Source organism: Piliocolobus tephrosceles, chromosome 6, assembly GCF_002776525.5.
Source record: "Piliocolobus tephrosceles isolate RC106 chromosome 6, ASM277652v3, whole genome shotgun sequence".
NCBI classification, from domain to species: domain Eukaryota; kingdom Metazoa; phylum Chordata; class Mammalia; order Primates; family Cercopithecidae; genus Piliocolobus; species Piliocolobus tephrosceles.
Window position 1 is genome coordinate 38,187,234 of NC_045439.1, and position 23,153 is coordinate 38,210,386.

At 42.6% G+C, this 23,153-nt stretch overlaps 1 protein-coding gene and 1 pseudogene across 8 annotated transcripts in view; one reads left to right on the forward strand and one right to left on the reverse strand.

Annotated features, from left to right (window-relative positions):
• Positions 1-23,153, reverse strand: part of RAD51B (RAD51 paralog B) — a 776,005-nt gene that overhangs the window by 250,978 nt on the left and 501,874 nt on the right. The window lies entirely within an intron of this gene.
• LOC111554767 lies at positions 17,983-22,673 on the forward strand (annotated as a pseudogene).

Here is a 23,153-nt window from a genome sequence, read left to right on the forward strand (position 1 = left end):
TGTAAGTACCCCCGGCTCAGAAAACAATATTCCAAACTATGGTGCTTTGGCAGGCTGAGTATTCTGAACTAAAGGATATTGGGTAGCCTCAGAAACAAAGTCTTTCTCTCACCTTCTCCTGCCCTCCTTGTCTCTCACCTCCCCTTAAGGGAATCACAGAAACCAGAATTCCTCTTCCTCAAGACAGGTCATAGAATCTAGAATTCCTCTTCCTCAAGACAGGTCATAGAATCTAGAACCCCTCTTCCCCAAAGCAATCCATAAAACCTAGAAAGGTTATTCTCTCCCTGCTCCCTAAAACCCCTCATTTCAGAGGGGTCCTGCCCACTACCTGGAGGAAGGAATGCTATAGGGAGGCCAAGAAGAATCTGAACAGACAGGCCTTGCTGTGTCTACCCCCTCAGTCTCTCACCATTAGATAAGACCCTTTTTTGTCCAATCACATTTCTACACAGCTGCCCATTCTTCTCAAACCAAAGCATAGAAACAGACCATCTTCCCTGGGCCTTTGGGTCTATATTTCTGAAGACTCCCCTTGTCATGTCAAACTTTGATGAAATACATTTGTTATGCTTTTCTCACCAACCTGTCTTTTGTTAAAGGGATGTCAGCTGTGACCCTCATGATGCGTGAGGAAAGGTATCACATCTTTCCACCCCACATAAGTCCCAATTTCCTCATCTCTAAAAAGGACATAATATCATATATGATGTAGAGTTGTTGGGAGGATTAGAGATGAGTATGAAAAAGACCTAGTACATGGCACATGCCCAGTAAGAGTCATTATTGCTGCTGCTGGTAATACGAAGACTACTGCTGTCACTACTGCCACAGGCATTGTGCTAGCCACCTAGGGTTGGGCCCTGCTGTCACGGATGTCAGCCAATGAAAGGAAGAATTACAGAAATAACAATGATAAGATATGCCTAGCCAGGAAGCTCAGTGCATTTAGGGCAGCCTTTTATGGCCAGGAGGACTTCAGCCAGGGAAGGGTGGGGAGAAGGCATTCCAGGAGAGACAGCAGCATCTGCAAAGGCACAGAAGCTGCAAAGTCACATGGTGGGCTCTGAGCTGGGAAGCAGCTCAGTCTAGGAGTACGTCTGGGGGAGAGGGAGTGAAGAGGAACAAGATAAGGCCCGGAAGAGTGGCTGGGCCACAGAATGGGGAACGTGGTCTCCCCGCCTCTACCAGGAGTTCAGAAACAAATAAGACTAGACACAGTTTTAGGAGATTCTTCTTTTAACTGCCAAATATATCATTTTGATTATTTTAAGTGTTTGTTGTTCAAGACCCAGGGAGCCCAGCCCAGGCTGACAAGGCCGTTTCCCTGCACCCTGCAAACACTGAGAAAGGTTAAAAGCAAACAAAAGTACCCAGACCAAAGGCAAAGTAGACAAAATTTTTTTTCCTTTCTTTCTCCTTTCAGTATTTGAAAACACTAGTCTCTAAAGTCTCTATTTCACACAAAAAGAACAGACAGTTCCAGCTTCTAAATCCTGGCAAAGAACCACCACCACTCTTTTTAGAGAGAGAAAAAACACACCCCCACAACACACAACTTTCAGCAACGTTTTTGCCAGCAGCATTCCAAATGATTCCTTTGAGGTAGCCAAGAGGAGCCCACAAAAGATGAAAGAACTCACAGCTCTGCCTGGCTTCTGAGAGAGGTAACGGCCATAGGAACTGTGGGCCCTGCTTAATGGCCGCTGATCTGGTCTGGCTGCCCAGCACCCCCGTGCTTTGAGTTCAGGCAGCAGCTGTTTGCGTTTACCACTCACTACCTCGAAGCAAGAAGAGAAGGGACTTCCCTAACCCCAGTGATTGCCCTCCTTTTCATTCTCCCTCCCCCGACCCCAGTGATTGTCATTCTCCTTTCCCCAGCCCTCTTCCAAAACAAAACCAAAAAAAAAAAAAAAAAAAAAAATGCCCTACTTGCCTCTGAGCTAAAGGAATCCAATCACCCAGAAAGGGAGACTTTATGAGCTTTCTGGGGGCTCTGGGCGGATGGAAGGGATTAAAGCAAGGTGTGCTTTATGTCTTTGGTAGTTTAACTCTCCTGTTGCCTTATGGAGTAGCCAATTCCCCACCCTCGGACAGGTCTGCTTGTTCCTCTTGGTGGGTTCTGTTTTTCTTTCCTCCCCCGTGGTTTTTCGTAAGGTGGTGGGAGGATGCAGTAAAACTCCATTTCAGATGCATCAAAAAACTCAGAGAGGCTGGCCTATGGCAGCTCCAAACAGGTGGGGTGTGCCTCACTGTGGCAGCTGCTCCTCTGTAGGGTGGTATGAATTAGGAGAGGTTTCCAACAATTCTGTCATGCTGTGCTGGGACTGCAGCAGAGGGGCATGGCCCAGTCCCACCTTCTCTAGGATTACATGTCTCCAATAAGCATGGTGAATTTCTTCTTTTGTTAAGGATACTCAAACTCCATGATATAATCATAAAACAAGATATTCTTAAAATATTTTTCAAACGATTTTTAATAATTTATTTACCACAGGCTTTTATATCATATAATCCGACTGAAGAATAATTTACAGTCCAGATCCTGCATTCCATGGACCAACCAGACCATAACCTTCCTAGAGTTTTCAGACAGGACCTATTCTGTCTCACAATAGGAGAAATATTATACAAGTGGGCAATAAACATACAAAAAGATGCTTCATCTCTCTAGTAATCAAAGTAAACAAACATAAATGACAGGAAGATATCATTTCACTCAAGAGATTCACAAAGATTGAGAAAAAAAATTAGCTGCAGTGTAGGCAATAGTGTGGAGGACCAGTAATTCACAAACACTGCTGACGGGCATGCAAACTGATATGTTCCTGACAGGTACTTTAGCGATACACACAGAAACTGAAACATGCCCCGGACCCATCGATCATCACCATCACTTCAGGAGTTCAGGCATCCCTAGTTTTACTGTGTGTCACTGTATTGCACTTCGCAGATGCTATGTTTTTCTACAAATTGAATGTCTGTGGCAAGTGTGTCGACAAGTCTTTCGGCACCCTTTTTCCAACAGCATGTGCTTGCTTCATGTCTGTGTCACGTTTCGGTAATTCTCGCACTATTTCAAACTTTTTCATTGTAATTATATCTGTTATGGTGATCTATGATCAGTGATCTTTTATGTTACTCTTGTAATTGTTTTGGGCACCATCAACCACACCTCTATAAGACAGCAAACTTAATAAATGTGTGTATTCTGACTTTCCACCAACCAGCCCTTCCCCATCTTTTCCTCTCCTCAGGCCTCTCTATTCCCTGAGACACAACAACATTGAAATTAGGCCAAGAACATTTAAATTAGGCCAATTAACCCTACAATGGCCTCTAAGTGTTCAAGTGAAAGGAAGAGTCATATATCTCTCACTTTAAAGCTAGAAATGATTAAGCTTAGTGAGGAAGGCATGTTGAAAAATGGCTGTCTGTGCTCTAGAAATGGAACAACAAGGAATGGATGGCAGCACATCTGTTTGTAGCATAGTTTACTGAATATTTTAAGCCTACCATTGAGACCTAGTGCTCAGAAAAAAAAAAATCTCTTTCAAAATAGTGCTACTCATTGACAATGTAGCTGGTCACCGAAGAGCTCTGATGGAGATGTACAAGGTTAGTGTTGTTTTCATGCCTGCTGCAGCCCATGGATCAAGGAGTAATTTCAACTTTTATGTCTTATTATTTAAGAAATATAATTTGTAAGGCTATAGCTGCCATAGATAGTGATTCCTCTGACGGTTCTGGGCAAAGTAAGTTGAAAATCTTCTAGAAAGGATTCAGCATTCTAGATGCCATTCAGAAGATTCATGATTCATAGGAGAAGGTCAAAATACCATCCTTAATAGGAGTTTGGAATAAGATTTTGACCTTCATGAATGACTCTGAGGGGTTCAAGACTTCAGTGGAAGAAGTTACTGTAGATGTGCTGGAAATAGCAAGAGAATTAGAATTAGAAATGGAGCCAGAATATGTAACTGAATTGCTGCAATCTCATGACAAAACTTGATGAGGAGTTGCTTCTTATGCATGAGCAAAGACGGTGGTCTCTTGAGATGTAGTCTACTGGTGAGGATGCTATGAAGAATGGTGAAATGACAACAAAGGATTTAGAATATCACACAAACTTAGTTGACAAAGCACTGGAAGGGTTTGAAAGGATTGACTCCAATTTTGAAAGAAGTTCTACTGTGGATAAAATGTTATCAAACAGCATGACATGCTACAGAGTAATCTTACATACGAAAGAGTAAATCCATAAGGCAAACTTCATTATCGTCATTTTTTAAGAAACTGCTACAGCCGCCCCAACCTTCAGCAACCATCCCCTGATCAGTCAGCAGCCTTCAACACTAAGGCAAGACCCTTCACCAGCAAGACTATAACTCACTGAAGGCTCCAATGATCCCTAGCATTTTTTTTTTTTTTTTTTTTTTTTTTTTTTAGCAATTAAGTATTTTAAATTTAGGGAACCTATATTGTTTTTAAAAGATATAATACTATTGCACACTTTTAATAGAGTATAGTGTAAACATAACTTTCATATGCATTGGGAAACCAAAAAATGTGTGTGCCTCACTTCATTGCAATATTTATTTTATTACAGTGGTCTGGAACCATGTCTACAATATCCTCAAGATATGGCTATATAACCTGGGAGATAATTAGACAAATTTGGAAATCTGGACATAAAAGGATGTTTATTGCAATTTTTAAATGATAGTAAGCAATATAAAAAAACCTAAATGAATAATAATTGGAAAATGCATAAATGGATAATAGCACAGCTGTTTAATGGAGTATTATATATCGTCACCATAATTAATGGTGTGATTATTTATGGACATAGAGTTGTCCACAACAAGAAAGTACAGGATGATCTTGTTTTCTAACAATGGCTCATGGAAGTATAATATACACATTCTGAGAGTGATCTGGAGAGTTGCTCACCAAAATGTTATTTCTCTCAGCAGCAGGCTTTAAATTGACTTTTCCATTTTTCCTTTGTATTTTAGTCATTTTAAAACTAGAAAACAATAATAACAATAATTCTATTTTCATTTTGGTGGGGGGAAAAAAAAACCCAAACCACTGAACCAATCTCCAACTGTGACCAGCAAGTCTCAAGAATTTTATTCAGTCCGGTTCCAGGGAGGTATTTACCAGAATGACAACCATGGCCAATTGATATTCGAAAGAGTTTATTAATATCAGGAATAGATGGGCAAGATTAAATTGGATAACCTAATAGACCCACAAAAACCCCAGTTCCACTTTACTTTCTGTTGTTTCCAAAATCAGAATGAATCCAGTAACAAAATGAGGAGCTAAACTTTTTAGGCAAATCTTTTTGGGTTCTAGGTAACATTAAGATGAATTCTAAAATGCTCAATCTATTTGAGGATATTGGAGCTAACCTACCACTCAATAAAATTTGTATTAAAGTTTTCTTTATGAAACTCAAAGAGTTAACAAACAAATATGTCTCCAAAAGTAGGCAACATAAGAAATGAGACATGAAAAATACACCTGTACTAGTCCCACCAAAGCAAGAGTGCCATCTCTACAGTTTGGGAGCTCCCATTAGACGGCTGCCTACATTCCTCCAGTGACAAGGCGGAGTCCTTTTTACTGTGCATCACGGTCTCCTCTACAGCCAGAGAGCTTACTCATCAGAGTTCTTCCTAAAAAGCCTGAAGGTACTCGGGTAGTACTCTAATACTGGGATTATCTTCTCATTTCACAGAAAGGGAAATCGAGTCACAATGAGGCCAAGAGCCTTAAACGTGGCATTTCAGACCTCAGAGGTTGAAATGGGGCTCCCATGTCAAAATTCTGTCCTGAGTCCACTACTTTTTCTTTTTGTTACTTGAATCATGAGCAAGCTGAGAGGCTAGCCCAGGGCTTCCCAAGGGGTTACCTTCCCCACCTAAATGTATAAACTCTTTGGATTCTTAATAATAAAAATAATAGCAATAATAATACAAATCTTTTGTAGAGACAGGATCTTGCTTTGTTGCCCAGGTTGGTCTTGGACTCCCAGGCTCAAGTGATTCTCCCAACTTGGTCTCTAAAAGTGCTGGGATTACACGTGTGAGCCACCACACCTGGCCAACTCTTTTGATGTTTAAGCTTGTAAGCACGCAGAAATGACAAATTTCATTTTACTCATTTAAAACATTATTGCAGCTGGGCGCAGTGGCTCACGCCTGCAATCCCAACACTTTGGGAGGCCAACGTGGGCGGATCACAAGGTCAAGGGATCGAGACCATCTTGGCTGATATGGTGATACCCCGTCTCTACTAAAAATAAAAATTAGCTGGGTGTGGTGGTGTGCGCCTATAGTCCCAGCTACTCTGGAGGCTGAGGCAGGAGAATCGCTTGAACCTCGGAGGCGAAGGTTGCAGTGAGCCGAAATCACGCCACTGCACTCCAGACTGGCAACAGAGCGAGACTCCATCTCTTTTTTTTTTTTGAGACGGAGTCTCGCTCTGTCGCCCGGGCTGGAGTGCAGTGGCCAGATCTCAGCTCACTGCTAGCTCCGCCTCCCGGGTTTACGCCATTCTCCTGCCTCAGCCTCCCGAGTAGCTGGGACTACAGGCGCCTGCCACCTCGCCAGGCTAGTTTTTTATATTTTTTAGTAGAGACGGGGTTTCACAGTGTTAGCCAGGATGGTCTCGATCTCCTGACCTCGTGATCCGCCCGTCTCGGCCTCCCAAAGTGCTGGGATTACAGGCTTGAGCCACCGCGCCCGGCCGAGACTCCATCTCAAAAAAAAAAAAAACAAAAAACAAAAAACCAAAAAAAACAAAAAACTCCAAAAAACAAAAAAACAAAAAAATTATTGGAAGACACAAAAGTTCTTACAATAGACACACCACTTAAATGGCACCACAAAAAGCAGTGGCCACATGACTATAGCTCCTTTTTCTAATGTTCTTTACTACTTTACAAGTAATCTCTTTGTTGAGAAAACATTGCTGCTATCGTCAACAGTTCTAAAATGTCTTTGTTTCATGGAAGTGGTGATGAGAAAGGATCATATGTTTGCTTGCCTAACATCACAGGTGGAACGTGTACATGTAATTTAGGCACAACCCCTAGAGACCCATGGGCTTGAGGGTACCCCACACAGTTCCACCACGTGGATGGCCTGAACTGCTCAGACACTTCTAATAGAAGCATAGTTATGTGGAGGGGAAGGTCTTACTGAGCCCTTCACCCAAAGTGGCAACTTTTTAGAAAAATTCTAAATGAAAGATTGACACTTCTGTGCTCCTTTCCCCCTGCTGCAACAGCCAGACAGTAATTGCTCAGGCCCCAACCCCAACACTGCACTCTATGCTGTTATGACTCAGATGCACCTCTGCCTCCACATTTTTATCCTCTCTGCTGTGGACCCTACAGTGCCTGCAAATGCACCTTCCTCAGCCCCGATCTTTCATCTCATCTTGCCAAAGTGCCAGTCTGAGTCTTCCATGGTAGATCTGGTTACTGAGAAAGAGACAGGAGAAAAGATAGACAGATCTCTGTGGCAATATTCTATCCCCAATATTCCAGCACTTCGCACAAGTCCTTCCCTTTGTACCCCATCCCTACACCTACATACACAGAGGCCCAGCCCGGCTGTTGGGACAGAACACCAAAGAAATCCCTCTGTGGTTCATATCCTCTCGCTAAAATGCAGATTGAGATTATTGCAGTCTTTCGTAAATCCACTACTACCACCAATGCATTACTTTATTTTTCTTGATGGGGTTAAGTAGCATGACCATAACTCAGTGTCTAAACTTTTTAAAGGTGGTACTATGGGCAGTTGCGCCAAGATGCCAGTTGCAAACCAGGACTGTCCTCAGAAATTGGGATATGTGTTCCTCCTGGGCATAAGGAAAACAACACAAAATAAGGAAAGGCTAGGGAAGAGGCCCAGAGGGGGCTGTTTTGCTTTCAACTTGCTTTCTGACATTGCTAATAATAAAAATCCTTAGAAACTTCCAGTGAGCTGTGTGCTTGCTTCAGGACTGAAACACTGAGGAAAAGTTTTATGACTATACTCTGATAGTACCAGCCTCACTTTCCCCATCAAAACCCTTCCCCTGACCATACCAGAGCCCTACCTGCTGAAGGTAAAAGCAAAGGACACAGGCAGGCCAATTCTTGGGGTCCTCAGAAAACATAAGAAAGGAATCAATGTATGAATTCAAGCACAGACCTAGAAGAACCTCAGGGAATTTATACTGGTAAGTGTCCCAGAAACCCCTGGAGCTCCCTCTCTGAAGCCATGAAGCCCTTGCCAGTGACAACAAGGTGGAAAGTCCTGTCTCTCAGTGCCTGGCAAGTGGGATGGGAGGAGTCTGGGGAAGAGTCCAGGCCTATGCCCAGGCATCCGTGAGGAAATAGGTTCTAACACCTCAAGGTCCTATTGAACATAATGTCTCACAGAAAGGACCTTGGTTAATTAGGGTCTACGGTGGCATCTCCCTAGGAAAGTAGGAGCTTCTTTTGGGAAGAGAGTTCTACAATCCAAACAACCACCTTTTTTACGTGAACTCTTAAAGTCCACCTATTGGTACAGTGGAAGAGTTAAGAGACATGTTTCCCTGTGTGCAAGGGGGTGGTCTGGTCACTTTCTAGGTTCCTGCTGGCTATCAGAATGCGTCCATAGGAGGCATCAGAGTGGGCCAGAGGAAAATCACTTTGTCCAGTCTCACAACTGATAAGTAATAGTTACAGAAATACAGCACCACAAAGTTGTTTAAGCCCTCTTGTTACTCTGTGCGCTTTCCTTACCCAATACCATCCATTCATTAATTCTATCATTCATTCAACTAATATTTAACTATCCACTTTTATGGCTCAATTATCACCTATAAGGAGATGACTCAATTGTTTATCTCCAGCCCAGACCTCTTCACTGAGCTCCAGTACACCTATATCTTTCTGGTATGTCTTCTTGGTGTCTCAAAGGTGCATCAAACTCAGTGTCTCCAAGGCCAAGCTCATTATCAGCTCTTAAACATATTCCCTTCTTTTCATCCCCATCCTCATTACTCCAGTGCAAAGAAACCAGAATATCCCCCATGGACAATTGCATCCGCCTCCTGGCAGGGGTCCCTCTTCACCCATCTAATTCATTCTCTACACTGCAGCTAGTGGGATCTTTCCAACTAGCAAATCTCATTACCTTATGTCCTCTTTTGCTAGAAACAGGTCAATAGCTTTTCTTTGCTCTTAGAATAAAGACCAAAAACCCCACTGTGTTCTGCTCCCTGACTGGTCAATCCCACACATTCCCTCACTCTTGCAGCCTCTTGCACATGCTGTGTCCACACTGACTCCTCTCCATGGAGCGCTCTCCTCTAATCAATGCCTCCTCTCTCTTCAGGTTGCAGGGCATCTCTTCAGTAAAGGCTTGTAAAGTATGTTCCACTCTCCTGTAATGCGCCCTCTTAGTCAATGTACCCCTCTCCTTTGAGGTAAGGGTCAGGACTGTAATTTGTTATTTTCTTTGGGCTTCTTTGATTCATGGCTGTTCCTCCTCTAGAATGTGAGCTTTGTGTGGGCAGGAGCCGTGTCTGTTTGGTTTACCATAAGCATTCATCAAATAATTATTGAATAAAGAATAAAGGGAAAAAAGGAAAGAGAGAGGAATCATTCCCATTCTCCCTCAACACTTTTGGTCTTTTCTACTTTTGGTAGAAGTAGTACTTTTCTACTTCTGGTCTTTAGTTCATGCTGTTCCCTTAGTCTAGCAGGTTCTTCTCTCTCCCACCAGTTAAAACCCTATTTCTTACTCAAAATGCCACTGTCCTATGTCTGCCCTTCATTTCTAGCATTCTTTGAGTCTGGTCTGGATTAGGGTGCTTTATGTGTACAGTCACCTTTTGGGCAGGGTCCGGGTCTTATTTGTCTCTGTATCCTACCACCACCACTGTCCCCAACCTCAGGGCTTAGGGAAGTACCTTCTACTCGTTTATTGAAAAGAAGTGAATTCACTGGAGCTACTGACAATAAGTCCAGAGCCATGAAGAAAGGATTCCTTTCCCAGTTAGGGGATGCCATGTTAGATAGTCACACTATTGCCTGGTGCCATCCTATCTGTGATTTTACTGAAGTTGTACTGGTAGTTCTGCTAGACTGGTTCACCAAAGAAGTCAAACAGATGTAATTTCTACCTACCGGTATCCCACTATCTAAAATAGAGAATGATATTAAGCCAAACTGAAGGCAAATGTGTTCAGTGGGTTTGATGAATAGAGGTAGAGGGAGTTAGATTTCCTGGGGCAACCACCATCTCCCCTTCACTAAATCAGGGAAACTGTCTACCTTCACTTAATTCTATTTACTTAACACTAGCCTAAAGAAAACTTGTTTTCATTTATCCATTTGTCTCATTTTCAAATAAAATTTCTAAATGCAGACCACACACGGTATTTCAGTGGACCTAACACTGATTTATGCTAAGACTGGGGGAAGGGAGGCACTCTGAAGAAAGATGCTTCACCAGCAATTTTCTGACTGTCAACCTTTGCTCGCTCTGCTATAGTAACATGCAGATGCAGTTTAGTGTCTCAATTACTTCTGGATTTGGTCCATTTGAGAGTCATATCATTGCTGCTATACCAAGCAAGCATGAAAGTCAAAACTGTGATTCCTGACAACCATGGTGATAGAATATAAATTAAAAGGCCCTTGCTTGCTTAGCCATCATTCTGAAAACATCAGAATGCAATTTGTTGGACAGATTCTATAATCTGCAGATGAAGGCAGTTATAGGGCTCAAGTTTATCCAGCGTTAACAAGCCCTAATAGTCTAGTTCAGCTCAGACATAACAAACGGAAATGGCTTTAAATTATCCTTCCCTAGAGACATGATTTCATAAGAGAACAAACTCTATATGCGCACAGAGAGATTTCCAATGTAAACATGTGGTGGAAGCTAAAAGCTGCAGCCGAGTTTCAAGCCTGGATATGCCAATGGCAGGGTATTTGATTTCAAAGACACCGATTTCCTCCCAGTGCGATAGCGTGTATGCTTTTTTTGCTGACTACACTTTGAACTGCAGAATACACACAAGTTTGCATCTATGTGTAATTTTATAGTTTTCTTTCTAGCTAGGATATTAATAGATTTTACTTAGCCTTTACATGCATAAGCTGACTGGGATATAGATGCTTAAGGGATAAGGTTCCTCACAGAAAACATGAGGCTCCCTCATCACCTGGGCTGTCTGAAATGTAGACTAGCCTTTAAGGCTTTGGAAAACACAGGGTGAGCAACCTGGCTCCTCCATGTTCAAGCAGGATATCAACCAAGCTCCCCATGAATATAAAAAAGTAGGAAGCCAGGCATGGTGGCTCATGCCTGCAATCCCAGCACTTTGGGAGGCCGGGATGGGTAGATCACTTGAGGTCTGGAGTTCAAGACCAGCCTGGCCAACATGATGAAACCCCATCTCTACTAAAAATATAGAAATTAGCCGGGCATGGGGCACACACCTGTAATCCCAGCTTCTAGGGAGGCTGAGGCAGGAGAATTGCTTGAACCCAGGAAGGGGAGGTTGCAGCGAGCTGAGATGGTGTCACTGCACTCCAGCCTGGGTGACACAGTAAGACTCCATCCAAAAATAAAAATAAAAATAAAAATAAAAAAATAAAATAAAAACGTAGGGAAAGGAGAATTCCTTTGCCCTGTAAGGAGAACAGAACATCCTAGTTTATTCCTTTTAGGCTAATCAGGTCTAAAAAGCCTAAGATCAAGATTTTACAATGACAATCAGCCAATGTCCATTTGGCCTACATGTCAAATAAGGTCTGTCTCTTGTTTTTATATGGCCCATGAGCTCAGAATAGTTTTTACAATTTTAAATAGCTGAAAAAAAGACAAAAAAAAAATTTTGTGACATGTAGAAATTATATAAATTTCAAATTTCAGTATTCATAAACAAAGTTTTATTGAACACAGCCATGTTCATTTGTCCATGTATTGTCTATGGCGACTTCGTACTACAGTGGCAGAGCTGTTTAGCTGCAACACAGATCATAGGACCTGCAAAACCTAAAACAAATAAAGGCCTAAAATATTCTGGCCCTTTACAGAAAAGGTTTATTTATCCCAGATCTAAACTATGAGACAAAGTCAATATCGCTCAGGCTGGAGTGCAGTGATGCAATCTCGGCTCACTGCAAGCTCTGCTTCCCGGGTTCACGCCATTCTCCTGCCTCAGCCTACCAAGTAGCTGGGACTATAGGCACCTGCCACCATGCCCGGCTAATTTTTTTGTATTTTTAGTAGAGACGGGGTTTCACCATGTTAGCCAGGATGGTCTCGATCTCCTGACCTCCTGATCCACCCACCTTGACCTCCCAAAGTGCTGGGATTACAGGCGTTAGCCACCGTGCCCTGCGAGACAAAGTCAGTGTTAATCTTCAATTGCTGCTTTTGTTTTTAAACAAACATATGCATTATGCCTATGAGCTCCCAAGTGAGTTAAATATCCTTTGCATTTATACCAGAATCCATTTAGCCAAAGTTAAATGCCTTTGTACGATTTTATTTCAAACCATCAAGTCTTGCATAAACCATTTTGACCTGAGAGCACAAGGAAATCACAAGTAAGAACTCTTAATTTTTATTTAGAATTTCCTGAATTTGAAAATATTGTATGACTCCAGCCCAGAGGGCACCAACCTGCAATATCTGATTTAAACCATGAATATACCATAGATTCTTCACTTTTCAGTCATTACAAACTGTTCTTGCTACCATGGCAGGCCTAAGAAAATTGTTTGTGCTTTGCAAAGTATTTTAAATTTTTATATAATTTTTTAAAACAGTCTACATTTATCATCAAACCTTGTCACAGAAGACGTATTAGTTTCAGTGACATTAAAGCTTTGAACTGGTAAACTCTTTGAGGGAATGTCCTTTGCACTTCATTTTTCTCATGCCCTACCAGAGCATGGTCCATGCAATGGTCACTTGGTACCATTGGGTGCCAAGATAGGTACTTGCTGACCTTACCAGCACTTTTCATTTCTTGATTTCTCTCTTGCCCTGTTGATGTTCAGGGCCCACATGGAATATGCAGCAAATTCATTATTTCATCCCTGCCCTGGGGTAGTGTATATTTAAACTGCTCTAAAAAGATAGACTCTCTAACACTTTAAAGCCCTCTCTCAAACCACACAGATATATTCTGCCTTGGATTCCCAAGCAATCTTACTGTGTGTGGGTGTTTTAATAAAGATCAAAAGTGACCAGCAGCCCTCTGCACTCTAAGAGGAACAAAGACTGCTAGTATTAGTAGCTGAAACTGCTGATGCTATTCATGGGCCTGCTTCTTTACTTATTATTATTATTATTATTATTATTATTATTATTATTATTATTTTGAGACAGGGTCTCACTCTGTCATCCAGGCTGGAGTGCAGTGACACAATCATGGCTTACTACAGCCTTGACCTCCCAGGCTCAAGCAATCTTCCCGCCTCAGCCAATTTGGGAGGCACACGCCACCACACCTGGCTAATACATATGGTTTTTCATAGAGACTGGGTCCTGTGACATCGCTCAGGTTAGTCTCAAACTCCTGGGTTTAAGTGATCCTTCTGCCTTGGCTTCCCAATATGTTGGGATTATAAGCATGAGCTATCATACCCAGCCGTCTACTTTTTTTTTTTTTTTTTTTTGAGACGGAGTCTCACTCTGTCGCCCAGGCTGAGTACAGTGGTACAATCTCGGCTCACTGCAATCTCCACCTCCCGGGTTCAAGCGATTCTCCTGCCTTAGCCTCCCAAGTAGCTGGGACTACAGGAACGTACCACCATGCCTGGCTAGCAGCCGCCTACTTCTTAAAGTCAAATCTTTGCAGTACAGGGGACCCCCAATCATTTTGTGGGTGCTAAATCTATTTCCCCAAACTGACAGGAAGTAAAGGAATGCAGCTAACAAAGACTCTGAAACTGTTACTCTTTCATGCATAGATAAATACGCATTTAGTCAATAAACATTTATGAAATACTGCTAACGTGTCAGGAATGATGCTAGATATTAGAGACAGCAGAAGGAGCATGACTTGGACTTTGTCCCTAAGATCTTTCAGTCTAGTGAAAGTAAACAATTCATGAAACAATTCATGAAAAAAAAATGTGTTGAGGATTACAGACATGGAAGGGAAGAAGAGGAAGAAGATGCTTCATTCTTCCTAAGGGTGAACTGCGGAAGTCTTCAGAAAGTTGGTGGCACTTCGATTGAGTTTTAAAAGCTGAGCCAGCCTTGGGGGGTAGAGGGAAGGCAAGAGGCGAAGGGATAAATTATAGGCAGAGGAACAGCAAAAGGGACCCAAAAATGTGAACTATCCTAGACCATAAGAAGGACTCTGAGAAATTCACAATGGTTCTAGTGTATGTGTTTAGCAGGAGGAGGGGTGATGGAGAAATGAGGCCAAGAGAGAAACCATTCAGAGATATACGGCTGGAGAACTGAGTAGCTGCCAGACCTTGAGGTCCCTGTGTGTATGCTAAGGAGTCTGGAATAAATCCCAGAGACAGTGAAAAAGACACTGAGGGATTTCAAGTACAAGAGTAACACAATCACATTGTTCTGCTAGAAAGAACACTTTGGACATGGTACAGAAGAGGGACTGAACGGCTACAGAGTGGGACTGCTGGACTAGTCGAGGCAGCAGAAACCCAGGGTGTGAATTTAGACCCTGGATGTAGGGCTGAAGATGAAATCGAGGAAGAAATCTTGATGATTGAGTGGTTGTTTGGGGGAAGGGGCAACAGAACAGAGAGGAAGTTGATTCCCAGGTTGTTGTTTGGTGGCTGGGTAACTAGTGGAGCTATTCACCATGCAAAGAAACAGAAGAGGAGGAATAGGATCTTTTTTGCTTAAAAACAACAGTAACAGAAAGAAATCAGTGCCTTCCTGATTATATTCCAAGCTAGAAAATCATATCTAATGAAGTTGTGCTTCAGGCCGTCTTAGAAAATTCTTTCTCTGGCCTTGTGGCTTTTGAATGTCATGGGTTAGATTATCATGTCAAAGATGAAGCCACTTTAAATTTGTTTTGGAAAAAGATGGGATATAAATACGTAATATAAAAAACATCAAGATATTTATATTTTAATCTATTCTCTGCATGTATCCAAAAACAAATATAGGATCTTTCTGAAATTCTTCTGCGAGGTTTGAGGGGACTATTAAATTATATACCTTTTCCACAACTGACTTCTGAACCCATTTGTGTTAGTCTGTTCTTGCATCACTATAAAGAAATAACTGCCCAGGTGCAGTGGCTCATGCCTCACACACTTTTGGAGGCCAAGGTAGGTGAATCACTTGAGGTCAGGAGTTCGAGACCAGCCTGGCCAACATGGTGAAACCCCATCTCCACTAAAATAGAAAAATTAGCTGGGCATGGCGGCACACTCCTGTAATCCCAGCTCCTTGGGTGGCTGAAACATGAGAGTCACTCTTGAACCCCAGAGGCAGAGGTTGCAGTGAACCGAGAGCATACCACTGCACTCCAACCTGGGCAACAGAGCAATACCCTGTCTCAAAAGAAAAAAAAAAGAAAAAGAAAAGGAAAGAAAAAAGAAAAAAAGGAACACCAGAGGCTGAGTAATTTATAAAGAAAAGAGGCTTCATTGGCTCACAGTTCTGCAGGCTCTATAGAAATCATGGTGCTGGCATCTGCTCAGCTTCTGGTAAGGCCTCAGGAAGCTTACAGTCATGGTGGGAGGCGAAGGGAAGCTAGCATGTCACAAGTTGAGAGTGGGAACAAGAGTCGGGGGAGGTGCCACATTCTTTAAATAACCACATTTCATGTTGGAGAGCAAGAACTCACTCATCACCAAAGGGATGGTACTAAGTCATTCATGAGGGATCTGCCCCCATCATCAGAACACCTCCCACCAGGCCCCCTCCAACACTGGGGATTTTAACATCAGATTTGGAGGGGACAAACATCTAAACTATATCATTATGCCTCTAGCTCCCCAAATCTCATGTCCTTTTCACATTGCAAAATACAATCATCCTTTCTCAACAGAACTATTGATAAAGTCTTATCCAAAGTCTTAATTTGTTCCAATACCAACTCAATCAGAAGTCCCAAGTCTAAAGTCCAAAGTTTCATCTTGAGATGAGTTCCTTTCACCTATGAGCCTGTAAGATCAAAAACAAGTTATTTACTTCTGAGATACAATGGTAATATGAGCATTGGGTAAATATTCCCATTCCATAGGGAAAAACTGGCCAAAAGAAAGGGGCTACAGTTCCCATGCAGGTCTGAAACCCAGCAGGGCAGTCATTAAATATTTTTTTTTTTAGACAGAGTCTTGCACTGTTGCCCAGGCTGGAGTGCAGTGGTGCGATCTCGGCTCACTGCAAGCTCCGCCTCCTGGGTTCATGTCATTCTCCTGCCTCAGCCTCCCAAGTAGCTGGGATTACAGGTGCCCGCCACCACGCCCAGCTAATTTTTTGTACTTTATAGTAGAGACAGGGTTTCACTGTGTTAGCCACGATGGTCTTGATCTCCTGACCTCGTGATCCACCCACCTCGGCTTCCCAAACTGCTGGGATTACAGGCATGAGCCTGTAATTAAATCTTAAAGTTCCAAAATAATCTTCTTTGACTCTGTGTCCCACATCCAGGTCACACTGGTGCATGTCCCTGTGGCTTTGCAGGATGCAGCCCCCATGACTGCTCTCATGGGCTGGAGTTGAGTGGCTGCAGCTTTTCCAAGCTCAGGATATGAGCTGCCCATGGATCTACCATTCTGGGATGTGGAGGGTGGTGGCCCTTTTCCCATCACTCCACAAGGCAGTGCCCTGGTGAGGACTCTATGTGGGGGGCTCCAACTGCACATTTCCTGTCCACACTGCTCTAGTAGAGGTTCTCTGTAAGGGTTCCACCTCTGCAGCCTGGGCACCCAGGATTTCCAATACATCCTCTGAAATCTGGGGGGAAGCTGCGAAGTTTTCTTCACTTTTGCCCTCTGTGCACCTGCAGGCTTAATACTACATGGAAGCCACTAAAGCTTACAGCTTGTGCCCTCCAGAGCCAGCAGCCCAAGCTGTACCTGGGGCCCTTTGAGCTAGAGCTGGAGCTGGAGCTGCAGCTGGAGCCGGAGCTGAAGCAGCCCAGATGCAGAGAGCAGTGTCTCAAGTCTGAGCAGGGCAACAGCCCACGCCTGGTCCCTGAAACCATTATTTCCTTATAGTGCTCTGGGTCTGATAGCAGAGTCTGTCTCCAAGATCTCTGATATGCCTTTTCCCCGTTGTCTTGGAAATTAGCACTTGGCTCCCTTTTAGTCATGCTAATCTTTCTAAGCAAGTGGTTGTTCCACAGCCTGCTTGCATTCCTCTCCTAAAAATGCTTTTTCTTTCTCTGCCATATAGCCAGGCTGCAAATTATCCAAAATTTCATACTCTGCTTCCCTTTTAAATGTAAGTTCCAACTTTAAATCATTTCTTTGCTCATATATCTGACTGTAGGCTGTCAAAAGAGATGGGGGAAAATGACACAACATTATTCTGGGCAATGATTTTTTAGATGTGACCCTAAAAGTGCATGCAACAAAAGCAAAAATAGAAAAATGGGATTATATCAAAATAAAAAGCCCTGTACTGCAAGGAAAACAACTGCATGAAATGACAACCTTTGGATTGGGAATATTTTCAAGGCATACATCTGAATAGGGTTTAATATCCAAAATATATAAGGAGCTCAAATCATGTGGTGAGTATAGTGAATAATTTTGTACTGTACATTTGAAAATTGTTGAGAGTAAATTTCAAATGTGTTTACCACAAAATTAGTAAGTGTTTGAGGTGATGGATATCTTAGTTTGATTCAATCATTCCATATTGTATTCATTAATTATAACATTACATTGTGCCCATAAATACATGCAACTGTATTTGTCAATTTTAAATTAAAAAATAAGTAAATAAAAAGGCAGCAGAAATGGAGACTAAGGGTTACATATACTTTAAAGATAAGGAGCAGGTAACTCCAGGATTTGTTGCCTGAGTGGATTTGGGGCCAACATCCTGAGGACAACAAAGACAGAAAACTCTGAGGACTCATTGGTATTCACCTAAAACTGAAAATTTCAAAAAAGCCTACAAATATAATTAGGTCAAACGTGGACATGTATGAATTTATAAGATGTGGAGGCCACCAGTACCAACAGTTACCAAATGATCTGCTCCCCTAAGTGTCCTTCCACATGGTGACAAGGATAAACCTTTCTGTGCCTTTCTACTTGCTTTCACTTGATGGGCTTCACTTTATGGTAAGGAAATTTTTTGCTCATCAACTCCAAAGCTAAACTCTTCATTAGAAAAAGGGGGGGGGGGGGGGGGAGAGAAAGACAGAGAGAGAGAGAGAGAGAGGAGGCATGGGTACCTAGCAACAGTGAGCTGCCCCAAAACTGGGTTAGGCAGTGCCCCCTTCCCATGCCTCTATGGCTGGTGGAGGACAGTATCTGAATGTGAGAAGTGCTTCCTTATCTCAGACTCAACAGTTAGATAAGCCATTCCACTTTCTCTAAGGAGGAGCAATGAAGAAGCAGAAAGGCCAAGAGTGGCTGAGGGAAAACCCTTCCTCCCAGAGAACAAAGACTTTCCCCCTAAAGCCCTTGACTAGTAGATTTTTTTTTCTTTCCTAATATAAGCAGTAGATAGGATAGAATTTAATTCCACTCAGTAAGTATCAAGTGGCTTCTGTGTTCCAGGGACTGGACTAGGCACTGGAAATAAAGAGATAAAAGTCAAAGTTCTATCTTCAAGTGTTCACATCCTATTTCTGTCAGATAGGCCTCTAGAAGGAAGATAAACACATGGTAGAGTCAAGGGGTAAGCAAATTATATGGGGAGCAAACAGGTACTAATTATTTGTAACCTAGGGAATTAGAGTGAATATGAAAAAAGCATCTAGATTATTTTTTCTTACACTATACACAGTATTTCGAGCCATCATTTCCTTTTCATTGGTGAAAGATTTTTGTTTGCCACAGGATGTGAAAGTGCACTATATGCAGCTGTGTGATACATTGGGGGACATATATTCTTTCCACCCCTTTTTAATAACTGAAACCTTCCTTTCCTTTGGAGAACTGCTCCAGCCCTACCTCTGGGGCCCTGTCTTCCTGTCACTGGGGTAGACAAATGATCTAATGGGCCAATAGGACTCCTTTTGAGGGTACTGACAAAGTTGAAGAGAAAAAGGACCTTATACCTTATGAGATCCTAAGTGAAAAGGACCAAAAACTGCTGCTTTGCTGCCTCCCATATGGCAAAACCTGCTGCGAATGAAACCAACAGGAGGAAAGCAGAGCAGAGAGATGGAATTACAGCAGTGGTGACGTTGTTGGAAACCCATTAGATCCACTCCTTAGCCTTCGCAATTACATTAGCCAATAAATTCCACTGGATCTGTCACTTGTATTTATCATAAACTTAGAAATCACTTTATTAATAAAACATTACTTATAAATTGCTTCTACCATGCCTTTGACCTAAGAAAATAAGGTTCAGACTTCCACAAAACTTTATGAAAACACTGACCAGTTTAATGCTGTAATAGATGCTCTAGGAATTGCCAGTGATTTCATGAATGACACAGTGTCATTTAATGATGAAGCTACCCTGATACAGTATCAGATCAACTATCATTTTAGTGTTAATTTTTCTTTTCTTTTCTTTTCTTTTTTTTTTTTTTTTTTTTTTGAGACGGAGTCTCGCTCTGTCGCCCGGGCTGGAGTACAGTGGCCGGGTCTCAGCTCACTGCAAGCTCCGCCTCCCGGGTTTACGCCATTCTCCTGCCTCAGCCTCCCGTGTAGCTGGGACTACAGGCGCCAGCCACCTCGCCCGGCTAGCTTTTTGTATTTCTTAGTAGAGACGGGGTTTCACCGTGTTAGCCAGGATGGTCTCGATCTCCTGACCTCGTGATCCGCCCGTCTCGGCCTCCCAAAGTGCTGGGATTACAGGCTTGAGCCACCGCGCCCGGCCTCTTTTTTTTGAGACAGAGTCTCGCTCTGTCGCCCAGGCTGGAGTGCAGTGGCGAGATCTCAGCTCACTGCAAGCTCGGCCTCCTGGGTTTACGCCATTCTCCTGCCTCAGCCACCCGAGTAGCTAGGACTACAAGCGCCCGCCACCTCGCCCGGCTAGTTTTTTATATTTTTTAGTAGAGACGGGGTTTCACCGTATTAGCCAGGATGGGATGGTCTCGATCTCCTGACCTCGGGATCTGCCCGTCTCGGCCTCCCAAAGTGCTGGGATTACAGGCTTGAGCCACCGCACCCGGCCCTAATTTTTCCTATAATATACTTGCATATAATTCAACCCTTCATATTTCTATGATGTATTTTATTCATCATGCATGTTTTGAATTATACCTTACTGAAATACAGTTACCTTGATTCTTGTCCTTTAAAGAGATTACATTCATTTTCAGTTCTAATTTAGTCATTAACATTGTGCTTTGCCTTAACATTCTCTCTGCCCAGCTCATCTCAGTGGCATCTTCAAGGTAAAATCACCTTTAATATGTGAAAATTCTTGCTTCTCACCTTCCCTGAAGGGGAAAGTATCAGGAAAATTATAATTTTAAATTGTAACGAACTCTATTTCCCTGCTTCTTAACCTAAAAGGATGAAATGGGACAAGTGAAAACATGTAGAGATCTCTGAGTGCCTAAGGCAGACTGTTCCCCATTGCTTTCATATTTTACTTCCCTAACCAGATTTCAATCTCTTAGAGAGCCAAGCATCATGGATGTCTTGGGATATCCCAAATATGCAAGATGGTATAGGAGCCTAGGGAAAACCTCGCCTTCACCCTCTGAGTGTTTACTGAAAATCAACCGACAAAAGGCAGGTTAATAGGAGAAAAGGCGTACAAAAATAACAATATGCATGCATGTGCACAGTAGTCATAAAAAATGAGAAAAACTCAAAGAAAGGGTCAGATAGTTGAAGTTTTCATCTTGAGGTTACAGACAGAATAGGGGTTTAGAGTCTGGCAAGACTAGTTATGGGTAGAAGAGAAGAAAAGCATGGCTAGCAAAGGCAGTCTTGTAATGCAGATGAAACCTCACAGGTAGCAGCCCTCCAAAGAGTATGTTTCTGTTAGATCCCCAGAGGTGTCAAACTCTCAGTCTCTCTCTCCCAGGAGCCCATTTGTCCTAGATCCAGACAAGTCACAGCACAGAAAGGCTGGCTGTTTATTTCAGCAATGTAGATTTTCTCTACAGATGTAAATCTCCTCCACAAAAGGCAGATTTACAGGGCTATTCCTGTCTGCAGGCTCTCTGAATAGCCATCTCAAATATGTCAAAGAAGTATATTTGAGGGCAAAATATTTTGGTTTCCTTTAATGGTAAAAAAGGAAGGAGGAAAAATTTATTTACTTTCCTTGGTAACTCATTGTATTGGTCCAAAGACACCTTAAAGTTATTTCTGATGAATATTTCTAAGTAAACACTAGCAGTAAAATACTATTGAATACTAACCATGTGCCAGGCACTATGTTACATTCCTCCTAAAAACACTTCTTCTTTTTTTAACCCTTGTGTAGACAAAGAAAAAGTAGCAGCCCTCTCTCTAAAAGATCATTATATGGTCACATCTCAGCATTGCCTATGATTAAACTACCTCAATTTCTTTAAACATTCTTTATTGTGATGATTACAATTATATACATTGTAGAAAATGACTGTGCTATATTAGATTGCTATCTTATTGTACTACTTTTCAACTTTTACTACTTAGGAAAGGCAGATTTCCCAAGCCTCTAATTTTCTCAACATTTAGACTGATTCATATTTATAAGAGGAAGAACTAGGCATAGAGAGAGAACAGTACATTCAATGTTCATCTTAGTGGCATCTGTAAGGTTAAATCACCCCTGATATATGAGGCCAAGAAAGTGGTGAATCCCCTGTTTGAGAAAAGGCCTAAGAATTTTGGCACTGGACAGGACATCCAGCCCCAAAGAGCCCTTGCCCGCTTTGTGAAATGGCCCCACTCTATCAGGTTGCAGCGGCAGAGAGCCATCCTCTATAAGCAGCTGAAAGTGCCTCCTGCCATTAACCAGTTCACCCAGGCCCTGGACCACCAAACAGCTACTCAGCTGCTTAAGCTGGCCCACAAGTACAGGCCAGAGACAAAGCAAGAGAAGAAGCAGAGGCTGTTGGCCCGGGCCAAGAAGAATGCTGCTGGCAAAGGGGACATCCCCACTGAGAGACCACTTGTCCTTCGAGCAGGAGTTAACACCGTCACCACCTTGGTGGAGAACAAGAAAGCTCAGCTGGTGGTGACTGCACACGACGTGGATCCCATGGAGCTCCCTGTCTTCTGCCTAGCTGCCCAGTGTTGTAAAATGGGGGTCCCTTACTGCATGATCAAGGGGAAGGCAAGACTGGGACATCTAGTCCGCAGGAAGACCTGTACCACTGTTTCCTTCACACAGGTTAACTCAGAAGACAAAGGAGCTTCGGCTAAGCTGGTGGAAGCTATCAGGACCAATTACAACGACAGATACGATGAGATCCGCTGTCACTGGGGAGGCAATGTCCTGGGTCTCAAGTCTGTGGCTCACATTACCAAGCTCAAAAAGGCAACGGTTAAAGAACTTGCCACTGAACTGGGTTAAATGTACACTGTTGAGTTTTCTGTACAAAAAAAGAATTAAAATAATATAAAATTTTCTTCAAAAAAGAAAAAAGAAAAATATGGCAAGCATAAAGATACACTTTGAGATAGCTACATAGCCTCTGATCTTAACCTACACATGGGTGGGCCCTTGGCAGCCCTGTTTAAGTCATGTTATCTGATTGGGTTAAGGGCAGACATATCACCTGTGCCAGACTGATCAGATCCTCTGTCAGGAATTTAGACTCATTGATGCTAGTCTACCTGGTCTGGCAAGTCAAACTAAGGACGTACAAACGTGGGTACTAAGGATGCACCATGTTTGGCCATGTGCTCACCAAGCGGTGAAAGTGGCTAGCTGAGAAAGAGAAAAGCAAGCAAGCAGATGTACAGAGAGAAGCAGAGATCTGAATCCACAAGTCCCTGAAGGGAACCAGGCAGACAGAGAGCTACACCTGGGCAATAGGGACTAGTTGCCTGG